Source organism: Marmota monax, unplaced genomic scaffold (genome assembly GCF_021218885.2).
Source record: "Marmota monax isolate L192 unplaced genomic scaffold, Marmota_monax_Labrador192_F-V1.1 WCK01_AAM20220418_F8-fsc00100, whole genome shotgun sequence".
NCBI lineage: Eukaryota > Metazoa > Chordata > Mammalia > Rodentia > Sciuridae > Marmota > Marmota monax.
In genome coordinates, this window is record NW_026693872.1 from 437,133 (window position 1) to 449,197 (window position 12,065).

Genomic DNA, 12,065 nt, shown 5'->3' on the forward strand with positions numbered 1-12,065 from the left:
TTCCCTTGGTTCCAAGCCATGTTTGTAGGTCTGAGGAAATGACACATGGGAAGCATCTGATGCTTGGGAAAATGAAGGCCATCACTGGAATTATCATTCCACATATGGCAATCTTGAGGTCCTACTACTAAAACAATAGACACATAAATCTGGTGCTAGGTGGCTAACCAGGGATTTAAAAAACAAACAAAAAAAAAAAAACTAGAATAGCTAAACCAATCCAAGGGTGAAGAAATGGACAGGAGAAAGCAGAAGCCAGTGGAGGATAATTATATTTTTTAAGAAACTGAATCTTCTAAAAATGGGAATCCTAAGGGATGCACATTATACATTAATCCATAAATATCTTGCCAATAGAGGGAAGGCTCTTGAAAGAATTAGAGGGAACCAACTGTAAATGGTGAATAAATAGCTAAATGAGGATGAGTAAAACATGAATGAATACCTGGTTTTACCTTCACCCATAATTTCAAGTAGTACCATCATAGCCTGTTTTTAAAATATCTTGCTGTCATTTCACTTTAAAATTTTTGCATTGTACTGAGAAACAAATCCAAGAATGCTCTGCTGTTGAACTACATCTCCAGTCCTTATTTATTTATTTATTTATTTATTTATTTTTGAAACAAGGTCTTGCTAATTTACCCAGGCTAGCCTTGAACTTGTGATTCTTCTGTCTGAGCCTCCTGAGTAGCTAGGATTACAGGAATGTGTCACCAGGACAGGCCCATGTTATCCTCTTTATGCAGAAATGTCTAAATTTCTCAACTGTGGCTGGGAAAAACTTTAAGGCAAACTGTTTTTGTCCTTCATGATCCATAGTCATGTAGGAAGTATTTCCTGTTACTCCCACCATGTGATCATCTTTCATCTGAGTTTCCACAATGGCCAATAGTTCTCTGTCCTATGACTTGACTCAGGTCCATAACTATGCTACTACACCTGTAACTCCACTATCCCAAATTGCCCAGAGGCTGAAGCAAAATTAAATGCCAAGACTGAAATACAAAATGAAACCACCTAAATCCCCTTGGTCAGTTAACATTTGCAAAATTGCTGTCAGTACGTTATTGAACAAACATTATTTCTTTGACCTTCAAGAATTAAAGATGAAAGGAAAAGGCAGGAATGCTTATCATTTATCCTAAAGTATATCTCACTGACTGGAGTTTAAACACCTCTTTGAATAAGTAAAAATGGCAGGGTGAGGTACAGGAAGAAGAGAAATGGAAAGACAATACTTCACAGTAATACACAAGATGCCTTTGAAAGCTTTGTCATCATATGCAAAAAAGAAATATACTATAGATATAAATCACAAAGACGTGTAAATCAAATATTATGTAAACTTATAAAATATTTCCTACTCTGCTATGCTTATTTTAAAGATGTTAAGTCCAATGATGGATATAAATACTCTCTGCTTATATTCTTCCTAATAATACTTAAAACTAGAGAAAATAGTATTAAAAATCAGCATACAGCAGGTAGTACATGGAGAATTTTTTTAAAAATATTGATTTAGGTATAGTAGGTTTTTTTAAAGCAAAATTTCTTATGTTTATTTTAACAACATGGTATTTGTTTCTGTTTTAAAAATAAATGAATGTGAGTAGAAAAATTAAAACTCAAAATCAGTGTGCCTGGATGTAGCTGATAATTTGGTGTCTGGGTACAGAAAAGAGCTCAGAGACATACATGGTGAACTTCATGCACTGTATGGATTAGGCCCAACCACAAGAGTATTGTTTTCCAAATCTGCAGCCAACAGCAAGTCCAGTCCTGCAGCCTGAGGAAGAATGGAGCGTTTCAGGGTGTTAGAAAGAGTAGGAGGAGAGGGACATAGAAACCAGCTGTCGGCCTGCCACTCCTTTAGATGGCATCCTTTATAAATTGTGAATCTTTTCTAGGCTAAAGAACTTTGTGGAACTTGATAACTTTTACTTTTAGCTTTGTGCACACTACAGGCCTCTGCTTCAGGGAAAACCATACACACACACACACACTCACACACACACATACACACACACAAACACACACACATACACACACATAATTTTCAGTGTTGGAAGGAAAACAAAGAGCAACCTAACTTTTTCTCCCCAGATTGATGGCCACCCCTCTCATATAGAAGACCAGTCTGGGTTCTTGGCATCTAGAGATTTTTAGCTGCCTTTTGATCTTTCTAGCGCCTTTCTATTCCTGAATTCTGATTATAGAAGACATAACTTAACAAGTTCAAATTCTTCTGCTAAAGATATGCACTCTCACCTTTCATCATCTGGAAGAGAAGGTAAGCATCTGAAACTAAAATTCAGCCACTGGGAAGTTTCTTCCTTCTGAAGTGGAAAGGTAAGGGGAAGTCAGAAGTTTCCCAAATGTAATTTCAAGGAAAATGTATGAGCATCTCTCAGGTCCCTTGCCAGACGTCCAAACAATACTGTACTTTCTTACATTCTAAGAAGTATGAGCACATTCTGAATAATTTGAAATATATATCATTGTTATGAATATTTTCTATCTCATTGACTGTTTCTGAAGAATTTATTCATAAAGTAAAATTGCTGCCTGAGCACTATATTAGATGCTGGGTAATTAGAGATGATTAAGAGTTCATTCCCTAGGAGGTCACCATCTATCTCAAGCACAATAGCATTTTTTAGACAATATAAATTAAACACAATGTATTACAACTATAGTTGAGGTGTGCCCATACCTCACATCTAATAAATTCAGAACAGAATAGTCTTTCCCAGAGCCTTAATGCATAAAAAAAAGGTGAGAATTCCTTTTAAGCATGTTGAGCAGATAAGGAACCAGAGAGCATTCGTGTTTCTTTTTTCATAAATGAGTCACTCAGAATTATAATATGTTCTTTAGATTATATGACTAATGGAATTGTTCATAAAATACTTCTGTCATCAGAGGTGTGAAGTATTTTCTAGTCTCAGTGACACTTGGACATACAAGAAGGTTATGACCCAGAATAGCAGATTGGGTGAGCCAGTGTTGTAAGGCTTAGGAAGGCCCAGGCTCCAATTCAAATAGATATCTATTATTTTAGGAAAAATATGTTATTGCCTTGAGTGTCATTTTCAAAGTATGTGAAGGGAGGTAAGGGAGTTCTCAGCTCTTAAAAGGCTTATTGTAAATGAGATTTCTTAAACCTTTTATATCAAATAAAAGGAGACCTGAAAGACAAAAAAGAGTTGGATTAGTTATGTCAGGGACTGGAAGGCAGAACAAACAGATAGCCTGCTCCTTGAAAATTTAGACAGATACCAGCATGTATAGTAAGTCAGAGAAATACCAGAGGAAAGGGAAATGTAAGGAGTTAAAAGCTGGAGCCAAGGGCTAGGGATATAGTTTAGCTGGTAGAGTACTTTCCTTACATGCTCAAGGCCCTGGGTTCAATCCCCAGCACCACAATAAAAAAATAAAATAAAGGAAAAAAAAAGAAAAAGAAATGTCTGTAGGAGATGGGCTTAAAAAGTCGGGGCCAATAGATTGGAACTAGGAGCTGGACCGAATGGAGCTAACAAGGCAGGTCAGGGCAAGCAGATCAAATGTGGATACACACCCCTGTCCTCGAAGGACTTTGATACCTAAGGCAGGACTTTGACAAATCCCAACTTGTGTGTTTCCCCCTAAGGGAAGACTGAAGGAAACTAATTTGTATATAATTGCTAATTACAAAGGAGCATATGCACTTCAACAAATGCTGGCTCATTTAATTGTATTGCTTTTGAGGAAAATGAGGTTTAGAGAATGTCAGTAACTTTCTCAAGGTTCAGAGGAGAGGAAGGAACTGGGTATCTATCCTGAAAAAGTCTGGTAATGAGGCTGACAGCAGTGTCTGCCTATTTTTGCCAAGCTTTTCAGCTTGTGATTTGAAAAACAGAATTTCCAAATGCAGTCCACTACAAACTCTGTCCTTAAGCAGGCTTCAAGTCTAGTAAATAGGAGGTGAGTTGGGTCAGAATTGAGAAAGGCTGAGAGATGGGGTATGGGACATAGAGTTGAAATTGATTCCACATTGGAGAAAGTGAGAAGAGCCAGACTAAGAACACTGAAATTTTAGGATGAACGATTCAGGAAACAGAGCACAGAAACAAACCATTATGGTCACCAGTAGTAGCCCAGCCAAGTAGATGTTTAAACCACTTGGTGAGCTCCAGGGCCGTTAGTCTGGTGGCTGGCAACATATAGAGCCAAGGAGAATGGAAGAAACTGAGGAACTAGGCACCTGATTGGGAAGTAGGGCCAGCTGCCAGTTGAATTGGGCAGAATATTCATCAATTAATTGTTTCATCAAGTATTTATACAGCATTCACTGAATTCAAAGCTTTGCTCTTTTAGTGAGCAAAATAGATAACAATTCATGCCGTCATAGAACTTACTTTCTATTGGAATAAAGGAGCATCATTTCAAGAGTAGATATTTGGAAAATCTGAAAGCATCTGAGTCTGAAGTGACTCTCTGCCTGAACTATTAACCAACGGGTTATAAAGATCCTTCCACATATGAACATACTTGTCAAAGCTATGAGTGGCATCAAGCCTTCAAAATGTGGAGTTTGGAAGTATACAACAGCAGGAAAATCACTGCTGGTGTCAGAGGGTATATTACAGTAAATTATTATGGACAAGCACAATCCTCTGTATATAACTTATTTATGCCTATCTGATTGCCTGCATGACATGTTTAACAGTCAAAAGTATACTAACAGTCAAAATGTAGTCTTACAGGTTTACACAAGTCTAGTTCATTGTTCAAGTCATAGTCTATGTGAATTAACACCCCTTCCAATAAGCAAATCACAATCCATATGACCCCATCTAGAAGCCCTAAAACTTTTTTACTGCAAGCTGTAATAACTGATATTCACTTGGTATTAGTGTTAACCAAGATATATGATACTAAAATTATTCACTAAAATTAGTTTGCAAAATACTAACTTAAATTAACACATTAAAAATAACTACTTTGTTCAAAAAGTAAACAGCAGAGAGTACATCATAAATTGAGGAAAGACATACACTTAGCTGGTTCTCCATGTACTTTTAAAAGAAAAATGCATCTTAATCCAATCCTAAAAATTCATAAATGAAACAGAGCTAGAATAGCAGTAAGAGATTCTGAAAAGGAAAGAGATGCCCCTACACACAAAATGTTATAAGTGCCAGCGACATCTCCTCATTTGGATCCCATGTTGTTAAGGACACATTAAGTGCTCAGAGTATCTCTACCACGTTGTCACATCTGTCACGTGAAGAGTAGCAGCTGTGTAAGATAATAAACAAATGTCTTCTGTACACCTTAGCCTTTCTCAAGTATTTGCCTTGAAACTTTCTGTTAATTCTGACTCAGATCATGGAAACTTCACAGGTTTCACTCACCCACACCTACTTTTATTTGAGCAAGGGAAAATAATATTTAGTTCTTCCCTCCAAGAAACAAGTCTCAACAGAACCAAAGCAGGTTTAGTCATTTTTCCAGACATTCTTTTGTAATATTTTGTTTATGATAATGAAACTGAGTCACTATTTTCCCTAAAGATAGACACAAAGAAATATATGCTAGAATAATTATGATGATATAGAACTCAACAAACAAATTAACATATTTGTATTGTTGACATGAAAATATAACTTTAAGTGATAAAAAGCAAATAATAAGTGCTCATTTTTTTATAATATACATACTTTTATTAGAAAAAGGCTAAGATAATTTACACCAAAATTTATATAGTCAAGTTTCCACTGATGGCTATATTTCAGATTTTTAAATTAATGGAGTGATTTGCTTATCTAAAATTTGTAGGTTTTCTACAGTGAATATTAATTGTATAATAAAAATTTAAGAATTTCAAATTATGTTAATTTCTAACTACATGTTCCCCAAGAACTCATTAATTGAAAGAGCACTTTCATATAACATACACTTTCTAAGCAACTACTATGTGAAAAACCTATGCACACTTTCATCTGAACCCCACAGTAGCTCTAGAGTAACTGTGTTAAAAGATAATACTAGAATTGAGACCATAATGGTTATCATCAGAGAGAAAAGAAAATGTACTATTGGGTACTATGGGTCAGTCAAACTGACCTGACTTTAGAACTGGCCTCTTAGAGGCAGTTCCTATCCGAGAATGGAACATATATTAGAGACTTGCATATTGCAGCAGGATTTACTAGTCAGTACAGATAACCAGATAACCTAAATGAGATGAACAACAGTGACATGTTGAAAAGAAATCAGTCCCTCTTTCAAGAGCAGGGCCTAATTCAGAGCAAGAGAGAGACTGTCTGATCTGTTTAACATCTATGACTACTTTTTTGAGATCCAAGACTTGGACACTTATCAGATTGCATGTGTGGCCTAATAATGCAGCACGAGCTAAGAGACTTGTTAAGATGTAAAGGCATAATCTCTGCCTAGGTATATTTTGGGGATGTTTTTGGGATAGCAAGTGATAGAAAAATCTAAATCAAACTTGTTTAAACAGGGGCCAGGGCTGTAGCTCAGGGGCACAGTGCTTGCCTAGCATGTGTGAGGCACTGGGTTTGATCCTTAGCACCACATTAAAATCAACAAATAAAATAAAGGCATGCTGTTCATCTACATCTACAAACAAAATAAAATAAAATTTAAATGATAAAACAGTTTAGTTGGGAAACAAAAAGGAAAAAGATAGAGAGGAAATATGGAATCTCATTCATGTTTGATCAAGTTATTTCTGTTTCTCCACAATTCTTTATGCTCAGCCCTTTTCGGAATGACAGCTTTGTCCTCAGGCTGGCTTTCCTTGTTCTGACAGAATGGCTCCAGCACTCAGTGTACATGACTAACTATCCAAGAGACAGGAGAATGTTCATATACTGCAATTCCCCACAGATGTTCCAAAAGTCATTCTGAATGGTTCAACTTAGGTCAAATATCCACCTCTGTTCTTCCCAGTGTGGCAAGAGAAATGACATGCACTGATTGACTTAGTCTGAATAATTGTATTAGGTATCTACTTCTGTGTAACAAATTACCCCAAAATGTAGCAACTTAACAAAACAAACATTTCTTTCTATGAATCAGAAGTGGGATCACTTTAGTTGTATGATTCTGACTCAGGAACTCTTGGGAGATTATAGTCACGCTATTGAATGGGGTTGTAGTCTCATCTGAAGGTACCAATGGGGAGAAGACTTCTTCCTATTCCACTATGGCTTGGATATGATTTGAGTGTGTTTCCCAAGGGTTCAAATGTTGGAAGCAAGGTCCTCAATGTAGTGATGTTAAGAGACGGTGGGACCTTTAAGAGAGAGAGACTTGTGGGAAATTACTATTAATTCCTCACTATCTTGCCCTGGCTTCTAATCCTGCCCAATAATCTCTCCTTTTGCACATGTTCCTTCCATTGTGATGTTAACCATCATGATGCCTGCAGCAGTGTTGATGCCATGTCTTTGAACTTGGAGAACTATGAGATAGATGAACCTCTTTTATAAAGTACATAGACTCAGGTATTTCCTAATAGTAATAGTAAACAGATTCATACACATTTTGTAATTGTTGGTAGGATCCAGAGCCTGACTAGTTATTGGGTGATCACAGACCTTTGTCGTATGAGCTTCTCCATAGAGTGCCTGCATGTTCTCATGATGTGACAAATGAATTTTCACAGGGTCTCAGAGAATGACAGTGTGCTCACCCTATGGAAGCTATAATCATTTTATAGGCTAATCTCAGAAGAAATATGCCATCAATTCTTCTGACATCATAGTCACACTGAACAATTCTAATAAAATGTGGAAGGAATCTGCACAGTGGATGAAGACCAAGAGAAAAAAATCCAGTGCTATTTTGGACAAACTGTTTACTAAAACCAAATATACCATTCAGCAAACAGGAGCAGTATCATCTTCCTCAATACCATATCAGAACCCATGTGGTATTAGATCACACAGGTTTTGGGGAAGGAAAAAGGAGGAAAAATTAGTAACCCAGCAGTCTACAACCTTCCATTGAATTTTAATTATTATAATAATTGTTTGGGAGACTTCCTAGGGAAATTAAAGATTTTCAAGTACAAAATGGAACTAGAAGCACATAAATATATTCCACTAATTCTAATGAATTATAAAGAGTTGTACCTAAAGTATTCTCTGTGGGAAAAAAATTCAGCCACAAAATAAAACCAACAGGGTACTTTTGAGTAATAAAAGCATTTCATAACAAAGCACTGTGCAGAGCTTATTTTCTGGGGAATAATCTTTAGAAAATAATAAGACATTTGGAGAAAATTTTCACCTTGACTTCCCTCTAATTCTAATAGATTATATATTCCTTCCTTACTCAACCTGCATATGTGAAATAATCCCATTGGAGAAATTTATACTGGAGTTGTACTATTTTGTCACTAGCTCACAGGCCAAATTTCTATGTTCATTGGGCTTCATCTAGTCTGTGACTAAATTCCTGGTAGAAGACAATTTATAACTACAATTTCATTGTAAATCATCAATTCTCAAAAAGGTCATAAGATAGAAAGATTGTTTAATGGAAGTAATAATGATATATATTATCTTGTTTTTTTTATCACATCTGAAGTTTCACTAGGCTCTTTTATAACCATTTTCAAATGCATACCTTTGCAATTATCAGGACAGACAGTATTAACACAAAGAAGAAGAAAAACATTTTCTTTAAGAATGAAAAATTAATCTTCCTTAGTCAAAAGACAGCAAGATGTGAAAAATAGTCTTAACTGAACATAAGGATTTCAAAATAAACCATAGTTTCAAATTTTATGTTAGAATCAAAATCTTGAATGTTTGTGTTTATCTTTTTCCTTGGGCATTCCCTTATCTTACTTGTTACAATTTGGATATGAGGTGTCCCCCCAAAGGTCCTGTTTTGCTGCAAGAAATGTTCAGAGGTAAAGTGATTGAACTGAAAAAGCTGTAACCTAATTAGCTTATCCTAGTTTTAATGGACTGGGTGGTAACTGTAGGCAGATGGGGAAGTACACTCCATGTGTGCCCTGGAGAGATTTTTTTTTTCTATGACTCTTTATCCCACCCTCTCTTGCTCTCTGACTCTCCCACTCTCTGCTTCATGCCTCCAGTATGAGCTGAGCAGCTTTCCTCTGCTGAGCCCTTCTGCCATGATATGGAGCCACACCTCTGGCCCAGAGCAATGGAATTGGTCATCTATGACTGAAACCTCTAAAACCATGAGCCCCAAATAAACTCTTTCTACTCTAAGTTGTTATTGCCAGATGTTATGGTAGCAGTAACAAAAAAGCTAAAACAAAAATTGGTACCAAGAGCAGGGTTGTCACTATGTCTAATGTGACTAAGTGCTTCAAAAGCTTTTGGAACTGGTTTGCAAGAGGAATTTTGGAAAGTTTGGAGAGGAAAGCTGGAAACCTTTTAGGATAGTATAAGTGGAGCTTAAGGGGTGATTCTGGTGGGGACTCAGAAGACCAGAATTCCAATAAGAATATGTACTGTGCTCATGAGATTTCAGAGGGAAATTAGGATTTATTGGGACTTGGGTAGGAGGTGACTTGTGTTTTATTCAGAGAAGTTGTTTACATTTTGCCAATGTCCTGAGATATTGTATGAGGTTTAATTTTAAAATGATGGATTAATTAACCTGGTGGAAGGAAATCTCAAGGTGGCACAGCACTCAGTGGCATGGATGTTGCTGGCAGCTTTTATCCAGGTTTCCTTTGAGAAATAGGAGCAGAAAACAGAACTAACATTTCAAAAACTTGAAGTTTGGCCAGAAAAGTGCATGTAAAGCTGGGGTCAAGGAAGTTGTGCTTCTTGAAGAGATTACAACCTCTAAAGATAGTACTTTGTATAGAAACAATAGGAAGGATGCATCAAGGACATCTCAGGAATTTGCAAGACAGTACCCACTGCAGGCTTCATGGTACAGAAAGAAAATTCCTTTGAGAAGAGATCATGGGCACCCTCCTCAAATGTGGGGGCCTAGGAAGTTGTTTCACCAGGCTGAACCATGCAGACACTCAGGCCATTGCAGCTATGATAAGGGGGTGGGGGGCAGGTACTGAGCAAGCTGGTGGCTTGATTGTAGGATACTGGAGTTAGGGATCATGAAGACTTACCCTGAGATTTCAATGGAAAGCCTAGGAGGCCAAGCAAAGTGTAGCAGATTCAGAGTCAGAGTTGGGCCACCCCTGAGAGGGCAATGTGCTAAGATGTAAAGGTGAAGCTGAAGCAGGAATTAAGAGATAACAGTAATGTGGACTGTATGCCAAGAAAAGTTGCCTGCCGGCTACAAAGAGATCATGTTAAAAGAGAACCCATGTGCATTGCAACCAAAAACGCCAAAGGGGTGGGATTGCCCAAGCCCTTTGGACAGAAATTGCACAGCCATATGTCCTAGATGCTATACACAGAGTTATAGGACCTGTTTGCCAGTTAAGTTTCAGTCTTGCTTTGGCCTCATCCTGTCTTTTCCTGTCCCTATTCCTTCCTTTTTGAATGGGAATAGTTACTCTGTGCTGTATATTGGAGAGTTTTACAGGGGCTCCCAGCTTAAAGTTTGCCTTGAGTCTCAAAGAAGACTTTGAACTTGGACTTTTGGGCATTGTTAAAACTGTTAAGACAATAGGATTGTTGAAGATGAACTATATGCAATTTGTATTGTGACATGGACATGAGCTTTTGGGAGCCAGGGGCAAATATTATGGTTTCGATATGCAGTGTATCCCCAAAATTCCTGTGTTAATAAAGGGGAATTCATAGGTGATGTTATTGGATTGAGTGAATTGTAACCTAATCAGTCCATTTTAGTTTTAATTGCCTGGGCGGTAACTATAAGCAGGTACAGTGTGACTATATGAGGTGGGTCACTGGGGGAATATGCTGGAGTGATTTTTCTTCCCTGTGGCCCCTTCTGCACACCTCTCTCTCTGCTTCCTGACTCCACCATAAGCTGAGCTGCTTTCCTCTTCTGGGTCCTTCTGCCTTGGTGTCCTGCCTCACCTTGAGCCCAGAGCAATGGAGTCAGCCATCTATGGACTGAGATCGCTGAAACCATGACCTCAAATAAACTTTTCCCCCTCTGAGTTGTTCTTATCAGGTGTTTTGCTCACAGCAATAAAAAGCTGACTAACGCATTACTGTAGGGAAAACTTACGACATTCTTAATTTTGAAGGCACCAGCTAAGATCATATCAAACTAGGAAGCTATGGAATATTTCTCCCATGCCCCATAGGAATGAGGCACCCACTCCCCCAGATTATGGAAGTATTCGATGTTGGAAGCTCACAGATGGGATCATTTCCAGATTTTCCTCCTTTGTAGGGAACTTTTTCACCAACATGCCCTTCTTCCTGGGTAGCAATGGAAATCTCAAGAGGAGGAAAATCATATAATGTCCCTTTTCCCACTTTGGGGCAACTCTGAAGACTTATCCATAAACCAGAGCTCCCTGTGGGATTGTCCAAACCCCTGTTATAACTGTATCAGAACTGAGCATCTCCCTTTGTCCACACTTGCCTTCTCATTCTCTTACAGGTATGTTCCTCTCAGTACTCTTCAGCAAATCTACACTTCCTATTATCCATCTCAGAGTCCTTTGTTCCAGAGAACATGGCTTAAGATCATTGATCTCATATGTGGACCTAAAAACCAGCCTTTAAAATGAGATATTAAAGCTGAATGACGTACCTACCCATTGGGAATAAGGATCCTGTCACTGGTGGCAGGTGGGATACTTACTGATAGTCATTGGCATAGTATTTTGGTAACATTGTTAAAAATTTCACTGGTGATTAACTTGGATCACATTGTGCTGGAAAAGAAAACCCTAATGGTACAATGTGCTACACGTTCAGAGAAATATAATAAAAGTCCAACATTATAAATTACCAATTTAAGGCAAATGTCAGAGGCAGCATATAAAAACACTCTATTTACCACAGATGGAGGGCCAATTAAAGCAGATCAAGTTAGGACTCAGGTGCTCCATAAAGGGTTAATTCGGTGCATAGCAAGTCTCCCATGCCAAGATCAAGTTCCTGATCAGA

The 12,065-nt window shown here is 37.7% G+C and overlaps 1 protein-coding gene across 4 annotated transcripts in view; it reads right to left on the minus strand.

The window, feature by feature from the left end:
* The window catches only part of Cldn16 (claudin 16), a 90,891-nt gene that overhangs the window by 36,643 nt on the left and 42,183 nt on the right, over positions 1-12,065 (minus strand). For 2 of the 4 annotated variants that reach the window (XM_046462591.2, XM_058585058.1), the window contains exon 5: positions 11,956-12,056. The exons of the other annotated variants lie outside the window; for them this stretch is intronic. The gene's annotated coding sequence lies outside the window, so the exon portion shown is untranslated. The remainder of the gene's footprint in view (positions 1-11,955; positions 12,057-12,065) is intronic. 4 annotated transcript variants of the gene reach the window in all.